Source organism: Juglans regia, chromosome 7 (assembly GCF_001411555.2).
Source record: "Juglans regia cultivar Chandler chromosome 7, Walnut 2.0, whole genome shotgun sequence".
Taxonomy (NCBI): Eukaryota; Viridiplantae; Streptophyta; class Magnoliopsida; order Fagales; family Juglandaceae; genus Juglans; species Juglans regia.
The window spans coordinates 4,484,839-4,498,450 of NC_049907.1; the positions used below are offsets into that span (position 1 = coordinate 4,484,839).

At 34.4% G+C, this 13,612-nt stretch overlaps 1 pseudogene; it reads left to right on the top strand.

Annotated features, from left to right (window-relative positions):
• The window catches only part of LOC108980279, a 144,952-nt pseudogene extending 133,667 nt beyond the window's left edge, over positions 1–11,285 (top strand).
• Positions 11,286–13,612: the final 2,327 nt, after the last annotated feature.

The following is a 13,612-nucleotide window of genomic DNA, read 5'->3' on the forward strand; positions in this document are numbered from 1 at the left end:
GTATAACTGTTTTTAAAACTTTACTGATGTTTAGTTTGTATTTAAATTCTGGTACTTAGTTGACTATCCGCTGCGATATTTTATTTGTACACCGTTGCTTGTACACATACTTGGCACTTTCGTTGGGATGTGTGACCGTGTTGTCATCATCCCGGCGTCTCGATTCCCGTATTTTCTCTTTATAGGGGTCGGCGGCGCCACAGTGGCCGCCAGTGTTGTGGTGAAAAGATGGTGGCAAACAGTGGAGGCACGGCAGCGCGGGAGTTAAATGAAGCTGCGGCTTGAAGCCGTTCGTGGGGGAGATTGGCGACGGGGGAGGGGCTGAAAACAGAGGGGGGTGGTCGCTGGCTGGTGGGGAAGAGAATGGGAGGAGCGGTAACGATAACAGGCAGCGCATGATGGCGGGCTGGGGGGAAAACGCACAGAGAGGGAAACAAGGGGAGAGGGTCGCAGGGGAGGCAAGGGAGGAAGAAAGAAAAAGGAAGAAGAAGAAAGAAGAAGAAAAGAGAAAAGGAATAGAAGAGAAAAAGAAAAAGGGAAAAAGAAAAAGTGAGGAAAAGAAATGAGATCCAGTTCTCACAACTTGAATCACAAAATTAATCTAATGAAAATAATTTCAAAACAACGAATTAAATAAAATATTTTAAACATAGTGACTAAATAAAAATAAAATAATTAAATCCAACAATAAACTAATTTAAAATAAAGAGTAATTTAAATAATAAACAATAATTAATAACAAGAAAATATATTGAATTAACAATTAAAAATCTTAAAATAATACCACGTAAATAATCTAAAATTTAAAATAAAAATGCCCATAATCTTGTTTAGTTAATAAACAAACGTGGCGCATTAATTTAAATATTTTTGAATACTCAAAAGCTTGTTGGAAGAAGTGCATGGATTAAACAAGCTGATTAGAAATCAAGACTAAGAAAGTTGACCATATATATATATAAGAAAATTACAGATTTTCGGGTCCACTAAATATCGCTCCTTGACTTCCAGTCTATTACAATGTATTATTTCCACCCATATTCAGGTGCAAAGACTAAAGAAAGTAGATAGACGCACGCCGTGATTCACGGATGCTGGTCTGGTGGATGTTGAGGCTTGATTTCAAGCAGCTTCCTATTGTACTGTATCTCGATTCTTTGCAGCTTGCTCCTTTGACTCTGTGTCAATATTCTTTAATTTACAGCGTTGATCAGACTTTCAAATATACAATAGAATCTGATATGGATCCATCTCAAATTACATGCACTTCAAGCCTCATCAGTCATGATCTAATCCAAATTCTAATCCCCTAATTTGCTTTTCCGAGTGACTTAGCGTCTTACCATGCTTTCCATGCCTGATTGGTCGAGTGACTTGCGTCTGTTTTGGGCCATTTGAATCACCAAAAATTTCATTAGTCTTTGCCGTAGTCAGTAGGTCATTTGAATGACTTTTAGCAAAATTTTAGGATCTTGTGATAAGGATATGAGTAATAATATATGTATAACCTTTTTTGATAATTTTTTCTATAATTATATTTTAAAATGAATACATTTATATAAATTGATATTACTTTTATAAATTATTTTATAAAAATACTCTTAATTTAAAATATAATTATATAAAAAAATTATAAAGAGAATTGTATGTCTATCATTTCCCCAATAGATGTTTACGCAGACCAAAATACTACCTGTTGGCCGGAGTGGAATGATATATCCACAATCCTTTTTTGTAATGATATATCCACAACCATTTATTATTATTTTTTAAAAATATGGACATTTATATAACCTAAGTGATGTTATTTTTGTTATTTTTGCTCATTCTCGAAGTTTATTTATTTTTTATTTCGAGTCCACAAAAATGAAAAAGAAATATGGATAAATTTAACGACAAATGACTGGTAATAGCCGGACCCATATTGACTTCCATGAGCCTTAATGGTGACTTCACTTCCTTTATATTAGTGCTTCTTCACTTCATGCTTCTTCACAAACATTCTCCTAATTCTCTATCCTGCACTCTAATTCTCTCTCCTGCACTAATGGTGCTCATAGGAAATCTGTTCCCTCTATTGCTATTGGGTTTTCTGTTTGTGCAGTACTCATGCATGTTTCAATTGATCCAATCTTTTAGCAATTTTACAGACCAATCTGCTCTCATTGCCTTTAAATCTCGAATCAGTTCTAGTCCAAATGAAATCCTCTTGGCTACTAACTGGTCCACCGCACCAAACTCGATCTGCAATTGGATTGGGGTCTCTTGCAGTCGACGTTGGCAAAGAGTCACCGCTTTGGACCTTTCCTTCATGGGTCTCCATGGCAATATTTCTCCTCATATTGGTAACCTCTCATTCCTAGTCAAACTTAATCTTTCTTTCAACAACTTCTTTGGTTTTATTCCACATGAGATTAGTCGTTTACATCGCTTGAGAAAGCTCTTGTTGGCATTCAACCAATTGGAAGGAAGCATCCCTCCTACTATCCATAATTGTATAAAGCTCCGCGTGGTAAGTTTTGATACGAACCGTCTTATTGGTGCAATTCCATCGTCCCTTGGCAATTTGTCAATGTTGGAGTTCTTGAATTTGGAGCACAATAGTCTCATTGGTCCACTTCCTTTAGTCATCTTTAACACATCTTCTCTAAACGTTTTTGCTGTTACGTCTAATCACATCTTGGGAGCTCTTCCGAATGATCTTTGTAGCCACTGTCCCAATCTTAGAGAACTTTATTTCTCGTATAACAAATTTGGCGGTAAGCTCCATTCACAATTTAATAATTGTGGGGAGCTTGCTGTTTTATCTTTGGCATATAATACATTTGAGGGGAGTATTTCAAAAGCTCTAATTGGCAATTTACCTGCAAAGCTAGAAATCCTATATCTTGGAGGTAATAGTTTCACCGGTATCATACCTTCTACCATATGTAATTTGTCGAGGTTGCAAGAACTCAGAATTGAGGAAAACCATATCCAAGGAAGCATTCCGACTGATTTGTGGAATCTTCCGAAATTAACTACTTTGATTCTTGGAATGAATAACTTCAAAGGGTCAGTACCTCAAAAAGTCTTCAACCTTTCTTCTTTACAACTTATCGTCTTGCAGGAAAATTCTCTATCTGGATATCTTCCATCACTATATTCGGGGCAATCTTGCCCTAATCTTGAAATAATCGTACTTGGTAACAACAAACTTAGTGGTCATATCCCATCCTATCTTTCGAATTGTTCCAAACTCATCACAGTAGACTTTTCTATGAACTTATTCTCCGGACCAATTCCCAAAAGTCTTGGAAACTTGAAGTACCTCGAGGATCTTTCTTTGGGTGCAAATCAGCTAATAGGCCAGGAGGCAACAGATCAAGAGACCAATTTCATTTCATCTTTATCCAATTGTAGATCTTTGAGAAATTTAGACGTAACCTATAATCCATTAGATATAATAATTCCAGATTCCATTCAAAACTTTTCGGCTTCCTTTCAAATCTTTCTTGCAGGCAATTGCCAAATAAGAGGTCATATTCCTATGGGAATGGGTTTTTTGAAAGGCTTGAACTGGCTTGATTTGGGAGATAACAATTTGACTGGGAATATCCCTTTCACAATTGGTGGTTTAGAAAGATTACAAAGATTGCATCTTTACAATAACAAGATTGAAGGATTGATTCTAGAAGAGCTATGCCAATTAAGAAATTTGGGAGAGTTGGATCTCGCAAACAACAGAATCTCTGGATTCATCCCAAATTGCATTTCAAACCTCAGTCTTCTAGTAGAGCTAAACTTGAGTTCTAATAGACTCGAATCATCAATACCATTAAATATATGGAGCCTTGAAAATCTATTTTTATTGGATCTGTCATTGAATTCCCTTGGTGAACATTTGCCTTCGAACATGAAAAAATTGGACACTCTTGAATATCTGAATTTGTCAAGAAATGAAATTGCCGGAGAGATTCCAAGCATCATTGGAGCATTTGAAAGCCTAAGGTATCTTGACTTTTCAAACAACTCCTTTCAAGGAGGCATTCCACAATCTTTTGGTAACTTAAAAGGATTAGATCTCTTAGATCTTTCTTACAACAATCTTTCTGGTGTAATTCCGAAATCCCTTGAGGCACTTCCATATCTCAAATACTTGAATTTATCTTTCAACAAGCTAGTAGGAGAGATTCCATCCGGTGGTCCTTTTGTGAATCTCACGGCGGAATCATTGTCAGGAAATAGTGCACTCTGTGGGAATCTAATTTTTGGAGTTCCACCTTGTCCAACAATTCCTACCTACAAACAATCAAAGATGAAAAATATTTTGATCAAATGTATTCTTCCTATGATTGCATCAATTATAATCGCGGTAATGTTGGTTTATTTGCTGAGAAGACTTCGAAAAAGTAACATGGAGATACCGACATCACTTAATGCATTTCCTGCATTGGAACATAGAATGATATCATACCAAGAGCTTTGCCAAGGGACAAACAACTTTTGTGAAAGCAACTTGCTTGGAGTCGGAGGTTTTGGCTCTGTGTACAAAGGAATACTTTCTGACAGAACAATTGTTGCAGTAAAAGTTCTAAGTTTGGAATTGTTGGGTGCTTTCAAAAGTTTTGATGCAGAATGCAAGGTGTTACGTACAATTCGACATAGAAATCTTGTGAAGGTCATAACTACATGCACTAATCCCGAGTTTAGAGCGTTGGTGCTGGAATACATGTCGAACGGCAACCTTGAAAAGTGGTTATACTCTCATAACTACTGCTTGGATCTTCTACAGAGAATAAATATTTTGGTTGATGTTGCGTCAGCCTTAGAATATCTCCACCACGGTCAATCGGAATCTATATTGCATTGTGATTTGAAGCCTACAAATATCCTTTTGGATGAAGGCATGGTTGCACATGTGGGTGATTTTGGTATTGCAAAGATTTTAGTCGAAAACAAAGACTCAACACACACCAAAACTCTTGGTACCATTGGCTACATCGCACCAGGTACGTACGTACATGAATTTACCCTGCTTTTTTAATTATCAAAAGGATAAATAACATGATGCTAATCTTACAAATTTTTGGTAACAACTTGCTTGGCAATTTTCCTCATCTTAGCTAGTCTTATAGTCGATAAAACATTTGCAAACTGATCAAACACCAAATTAATTATAATTCTTGTGATTTACCCAGTACTCGAACTCTTTTTACAAATTAATATGGGTATAGAACCCTGTAATTCTTCTATAGATTCTCTCACGAACGACCTCATTTGATCTATTAGAACTTCAATAACACTATTAATAAACTCACTTGCACACTAATGAACTCAATAACTCTTGAAGGACAAGATGATGAAAAGATTAAGAAGGTGAAGCTAGGGACGAAGTTAGGATTATAAGTTTGGAGGGCCCGAATATTTTTAGGTTAGAATAAATAGTTCAATCGAAAACTTTTAGGAATACCATTAAAAAGATAATACAATTAAAAAAAAAATAAAGTGAGTAGAAATATAAGAAAGAAAAATATATAAATTTTGAAATTTCCTGCTTCCAATAATTTTGGAAATTTAACATTTAAGCTTTTATATGTTGCAATTAAACAAAAGAGACTAAACATTGGTAACGAGTTATATATGAATTATAAATAAAACATAATTATATGCAAAGAATAAACTAAGTCTTGGGTTTTCTAAATAATATATAACAATAAACTAGATTAAAAAGTTTTTAAGTAGTGTATCATGAATTACATACTGTGTAGCTCGCTATTCAGACAAACGTGAGTTTTTTCATTAAATATATATATTTCATTCAACTAACTATAAATTTTAAAAGAAAAATGACATAATGTTAAATTTTAATTTTCTTCAAATTAAATACTATAGAAAAAAAATTAGTAGAGACCAAAAGCTAATTTAATGATACAAAAATGGCTCACTTAAGAAATTATGGACAATATACACCACTTAGTTTTTTACAAGAGACTGGTCATGATATTATAAACTTATATAAGCAAAACTATCATATCTCGAAAAAAAGGCTTAGCTTTTATGCTTAACATGTCACAAATTGTTCTCTCATGCATAAAAAAAATATGCATTTATGAAAATAATGCTTGAGACGACCTTCAAAAAATCGTGGTGGGATTCATAAGAGTTGGTTTGGTTACACAAAATTAGAGTATCTCATGTCATATAATCATTATAACTTTTTCAAATTCTCATACAAAATATAATAAACAATTTAAGTACTTTTTCAAGTTTCAAAACAAAAATAATATTATAACAATATTTTATTCAACTTTCAACAAAACGTCTCATATCATCTCCTCTCAACTGCGTAACCAAACTCACAATGACTTGAAATTGCAGTTTTGGTTTGGTTTGCCTTTTGTAAGATATATTTGTATTTATTTATCCGTATATGAGTATATATACATTGATCAAGAGCTTGCTTATAGTTCGGATATATACTCTTTGTTTTTGGGGATGGCACATGTGAATTATTACTTAATTACGCATTTTATTAAGATTCAAGTTGCTAATTTATAAAATGCCTTGTTGACAATTTGTGAGTATTTTTAGAATATGGATTTGAAGGGAAGATATCCATCAAAACCGATGTCTACAGCTTTGGCATAACATTGTTGGAGATGATCACGAGAAAGAAACCCACTGACGACATGTTCGTTGGAGACTTTACTTTGAGGCAGTTGGTAAATGCATCCATTCCTGATAGAATAATCGAAGTTGTGGATGAAGGTTTACTAAGAATAGAAGATGGCAGAGACACCATTGCCTTGCAAAGTATTCTTTCATCAATCTTGGACTTGGGCTTGAGGTGTTCTGAAGAATTACCAGATACAAGAATGGATATCAAAGACGTGTTGGTCAAGCTTAGTAAAATCAAGTCAACTTTTTTTTAGAACAAGAACAAGGCTGCTAGACATACCTGACCTTAATTTGTTTCACACGTTTTATGTCTTTTTAATATCGTGAAGTACTTATGACTGGTATGTAACATGTTTGAGTCTTTAAATTATTTTTCTGTTACTCTTAATTACCAACATTCATTTGCTTGTGAAACTTCTTTAACCAGGAGAACTATCCTCAGATGGGTTGAAACTTGAAAGTGGTAATCTTTACTCTACCAGCTTCTACTTCTTGTTTAATTCCAAAATTCTCAAAGAACCAAACAAAGAAAAGGAACTGAATTGGAAAGGAATCCAAGCTGAATGAGAATAATGACTATTGATCAATTTCTTATTTTCAAGTGAGAGAGAGAGAGAGAGAGAGAGAGAGAGCACCGACTTGAAGAATGAGAAAATGGTCCTTTTAATCAAAGAATCAAAATCTATCAAAGTACTTTTATTGGGAGATTGTTAGGAATTGTGTTGTTAAAATCACAGGAATGAGATTCTCAATTCATCAAAATCGATGGATCTGACTTGAGAATACTTAGAAAATAGATGGAGCTCACCACCTTTTCTCCCAAAGTAACAAAAAATTTCAAATCGGAACATAATTACTAGTTAGAAAAAGGAAAATATAGTACTACTCTCAAATATGTCTAGTAAATGTGTCCGCTGATATTTTTTTTTTTTTTTTGTTAAAAAAATGATTATTGGTGAATTTATATATATTTTTCTTAACAATTAAATATGTTTAAAAAAAAAAAACTCATTTACACGTTTGGAATGCCCATTTTTTGTGCATCCTAGAATTATCCTTTTATTTGAGGCTATACGAGCCCCATATAGCCTCAAGTACCCAAAAGCTGCATCTAAAAGAGGAGCGTGAAAGAATCAAGATAAATGAAAAAAATAGGAAAAGAAAGGGAGGAATCAAGATAAGGGTACATTTCTTGCACCGTACAACATTTTCCCAACCTCATTGTCTCTGTCTTCCCTACATGACAATAGGAAAAGAAAGGGAGGAAAAAAAGTGCGCAAAATACTGTTGTTGTTGCGCCTCAAAATACCGTTGCTGATACAGCAAACTCTTTTGTTACGATTATTATACTTCTTTTCGCTAACGTTTTCCTGATTTCAAAATGGTCGGATTAGCCAGAGATTAAAGGCTATTACTTTTTTTCTTTTGTTGCGGGCCGGGGGTTAATGGTTATAAATGTTATTTTTCACTTGGTTTTATGACAGATAATTTTGGGTTCATCGTCGATGGCTCGCCGAAAAATTTTAAGGGAGATGGGATATGAGTTCACAATAATGGTATGGTCATATTAGTGAAAAAAAGTTTTCTTTATCTGGTATGGAGCCTGTTAGAATATTTAATGAACTGAATAAATTTATTCTTCCACATCTTGTAAACTTGAGCAATGAGCATGGTACAAAGCAGTTTCCTATGTTTTAATCCTGTCTCTTAATTTATTCTTCCTTCCATTCAGTTAAGTAATCGATAAATTGAGTTGATTTAACAGAGCTTCACAAGATTAACCGGGCTTGTGAATTAGAGTGCAGACATAGATGAGAAAGTTATTAGGAGGGAAAAGCCAGTAGATTTGGTAATGGCTCTAGCTGAAGCGAAGGTATATTTAATTGTTAGCTCTCTCTAGCTGTTGAACCTAGGAATTGGAGCTCAATGTTAATTGTATCCATCTGTGTGTAGTTACCCTGTGGTTGTATAATTTGAACTCCTTTCCCTGTAATTTCGTTTACATATATTAAAGTTTTTAGCCCCCATAAATTATCATGGGAACGTCATTTGTTCCCCATCTTTCTGAGATTTTGGGTACATTATTTGTGTTATATACTTGTATGATGATTTTCTTCTTAGGCAGATGCCATTGTATCCTGGCTCAAAAGTACCGCTCAATTTGAGGTGGAGGCTCATTCAACACTGTTGATAACTGCAGATACAGTATGCCTTGATTCCCCTTTAGTTACTACCTTTTTGATAATTTAACTGATTTTAGCATAAACTAGATCCTTCTACTTTCTCTCAGGTAATACCTGAACAACTGATTTTCTTATTTTTCTGTGCCTTGATTGCCCATAAGTGACAGCTCTAGTAATTGATGAATCTATCTCCTTTTAAGAGCCGAATGGGCACCAGGTCTTTTGATACCTACATACTTGAGTTGCAATGCAGTTGAACTTGCACTGAGCATGCTTTATAAACTACTTGATACCACACCTATTATATGAGATGGCTTTGTAAGATGAGTATGGGAAGAAGATATGTTTCGAGCCTATTCTCCGTCTTGTTCATGTAGTTTGTCTAAATTGCCAAATTTTATTGGTTTTTCATCAATAATCTTCTTGATAGATTTTAATCATACATCCTACTTCTAACTGCCCATTGTTTTTCAAATACAATTAAAACTTTAAGGGGTTATAATCACCTTATAAAGTTTATCTGGTGGACAATCTTCTCTAAATCCATCGAGTAAGGCGTCCAAGTTACAAGAATGTATAATAATCCAGGCAATGGATTTTTCCTCGATCCCATGCAAGATTGACACTTCTTTTGAACTTATTTTTTCATATCTAATCTACACACAACCTGCTGGGTTTTGGGCTGGCATATTCATCTCATTCCTCACAACATATACATCCTTTGCCTTTTATGATTATGAAGATGCCCCTTACTATTTATAGAGCCTCTTTGTCTTCTGTATTTTTGGCATGTAGAGATCATTCAAGGTTATTTCTTACTGCTCCATCTAATTGATTTTGAGGTGGTGGTGATGAAGGGATAATCAGAGAAAAACCATCCAGCAAGGAAGAAGTAAGGGAATTATCAAAGGTTTGCTTAATGCTCTTCACTCTCACCATTTCTCATTCAAAAGTTGAGCTGGATTTGATGGTCACATCCCTGTGGGTTGCAGGATATTCTGGCAGTCAAGCAGAGGTGGTAGGATCTGTTCTTGTAACCAATCTTAAGACGGGAAAAAGAAAAGGTGGATGGGACAGAGCCGAGGTAATGGTTTCTGGCACTTTTATTTGGATGTTCTCTTCCTGATGAGTGAATATTACATGATTTTAAGCCCACCTAATCTCAGGACATGTTAAAAATGTATTTATCTACGTATGAAAAGGGTATTGCTGCTGTTTTACATCATATCTCCTTTTCTTTACTTAGTTTCTGTCAGATTCACCCGGGTTTTTGTTATTGTAAAAAATTCCGTTAATGTTTTGCATATGGAGATCTAAATTTTAGCATGTCTATTCACTTCCCTTTAGAAGTAACCATGTAAATTAGCTTTGGAAAATTAATATTTTTCTGCATGGTGATATAGGTTTATTTTTATAACATTCCAAATGAGATCATTGATAGCCTGGTAAAATTCTTAAGATCCATATTCTCTTTGTTATTTGATATTTTTTGCCAGGAATCTTTCTTTTCAAATCCCGTTTATTAACTTCTTCCTTGACTTCTTTGTTGACGAACGAGCTGCCCTCAGAGCAACGAGGGATTTACACTCAATGTTGCGGGAGGTTTGATGCTGGAACATCCAATGACATTGCCTTTTGTGGAAGCAGTGGTCAGCAGAGCTATCTCTCTCTCTCTCTCTCTCTCTCTCTCTCTCTCTCTCTCTCTATTAGTCTCTCACATACACACATGCCCACACTTTGGAGGAGCTAGTTTTAGGCACCACACTATTGTGGATGGCACCCAGAGTATTCAAGTCTTTCTAGCACTTAAGCCACTCCAAAGAACTCGCCTGACTGGTGATCCACATCCCCAGTTAAAACCTTCTTCCTTATGCTCCATCAAAGAGTTCTAAAATTCTACTTTATATTTCTGGTGTTCTAACAAACGGAGCTTCTGCCACACTCTCTCTATCAAGCATTGGCATGTTAACTCTTAACCAATGTTGTTGATTTGGACCATAATATGGTTTTGTTTGGTCTATCAAGGGGACTGAACTGATTTGCATTTCTTCCTGAGCCGATTATAACATGCAAAAGCTACGAGACATTAAATAATTTTTCTTGTCACTTGCTGGTGTTCTAAAATTATGTCCAATTCCTGTGACATAAGCTCTGGTTTTGATATTTGGCAGGTGGGGACAACTGATACTGTTATGGGACATACTCGAAGCCCTATAGTTGTAGTGGCCATAGATTCTCTGTCAAAACCCCTCGTGGGATGGAGTTGAATCTGTAACGCTTTCAACCAGCATTTCAAAGTGGTCTTCAAACCCTGTTCTGATACAAAACTACAGATTGTTTGGTCATCAATTTTTAATTTAATTTTATAGTTGACAATTTTTATTTGTGGTGATTCTAATTTTACCACAAAAACTCAAGTTTTAACATTTCCATTCCTTTATTTCCAGCGAACAAAAAGTTGAGGCTAAAAACCACATTTTAGAAATTTGTGCATCAAGAAAAGAGAATAATTAACGTTTTTGTAAGTGGATTTCTGAAACTAAAAAAATATGGATAAATTTAGTTCTGCATTTTAGAAGAAGATTATATTTGTAGGATACAAAATCAAAACCCAAATAATAGGTTTAAACATTGAAGTTGACGGACTAACCTAATAATTAAGAATCATGCTATGATGCCTTTTAATTTGTACCACTCATTTTGCCTATTTGATATGGCACTACATAGCTTATTAAAAAAAGTTCTAAAATATATATTCAATATAAGATGGCGCTCGAAACACAAAAAGATGAGGACGAAAATCCTAAATTCCCTCTGCTATTTTATGTTTTTATTTTTAATTTTTTTAGTAAGCCATGTGACAGTGCATTAACACTACAAGAAATAAGGTTTTTTTCAGCAAAAATTATTTCCGGCGACTAGTATTTTGTCGCAAAAATCAATAATTAATGTTGCAAGTTCCGGCGAGTGGCTAAATCGCTGCAAAAACAACACTTTTGCCGACATAAATTCAACACTGCAAATACAATTGTAGCAAAATGTCAATACAATTGACACAAAAAATACATTTGCGACAATTTTTATTTGTGGTGATTCTAATTTGCTGCAAAACTCAAGTTTTAACATTTCCATTCCTTTATTTCTGGCGAACAAAAAGTTGAGGCTAAAAATCACTTTTTGAGGCCAAGTAAATTTCAAAAGGCGTTAATTCTTCGAGATTTATATTAGTATATTTTTACTTAAAAGTAGAGATAAATAAACATATGGATAGAGTGAGTTTTGCAATATTTATTATTGTTAGTCATGTGAGTCTCTCAAGGAACATTAAATAATCAATAAATATGGTGAACCAATTTTATATACGTATTGATGATCTTGTTCTTTTACTCTAATCATGTTGTGAAAGTCACCAAAAATTCATTTAGATTCTGGCTAGCTCGCCTGTAGAACAATGTAAATGACATTCACTACAACAAATTCTAGTTTTTGGGATGAATTATTTAGAGATGAACTAAACTTCATCCCTAAAAGTAATTATTGGAGACGTCTCAAAAAATGGATGACTTTATGAAAACGTTCAAACGGCTAAATATCTGTTCGTACAAGATCTTCTATTACGAATTACGTCATCTCAAAAAGTCAAGCACGTTCGAACCTAGAATTAATGTTTGTTCGAAAGGTTTATAATTTGTTCGAATAATAATCTTGGCGGGCAAGTAATTTATTTTTCCAGAGAAAGTTCAAATCCATTTGAACCTCAATCGGCTTGTTCAAACGGAAAAAATTTGGTATGAAAATTTGGCGGGAAGGTTGCAAGATTCTTCGAACTACACATATTGCATTCGAACACAACATTTATGCATTCGAACGGATCATTTGGTGGGAAATTAAATTAAAATTTTGGGGACTTTTTTTAACCTTGTTCGAACGGAACATAAAATATTTACGAATTCATAAATTAATTTTATGTAATTAATGTAAAAATATTTTAGTGATTTATTTTATGTTAAATAAGATTTTTAGTTAAATAAATATTACATATAGTGTCATTTTTTATATCATCGTGAACGTTAAGTAAAATGAAAAAAATATATAATTAACAATAAACAAGCTAGCAAACACTAAAAATAAAAACCATACATTAATTGCATCCCAAAAATATAATGTATGGTGGGAATATAATGTATGACTATTTGAATATTTAAACTACTAATACAAAATACAAATAGTCATGATTGTTCATACAAAAAAGCTCATTTAATGCAAATAAAAGATATACACTATTGGGTCAAATAGTGTAGCACTGCCTCGACTCCAGCAAGGCATGTCTCAATATCAGTCCCTCGAGACATTAGCTTAGACTCAGTCTCTGTGAGGGTGACCCGAACTGTATCAATGATCTCTAATGTCTGTGCGCACATCTCTGCAAACACGATATCTGCAATCTCCTCACGAATAGCACTACGTGATGCACCCTATGTAGATGCCTCGCCAAGCACGCCTTATGCACCTCCCTGAGTGTCGATCACCACTATAGTAGGTGCACAAATATGAAATCTAGAGTGTCCGGTGCTACGAGACAAGGTCATCGAGTTGATCAATCCAATCGGCTCCCGAACACGCTCAAATGCATCTGTCCTGACTCCTTTAGCTAAAAGAAATCGTGTGAGCATGACTCCAAAAGGCAATATATCTGTCATAAAATCTTTTTCATAAGTAAAAGTATTATATATATCAAAAGGAGTAACCAAGTATACTAAATAAAATTT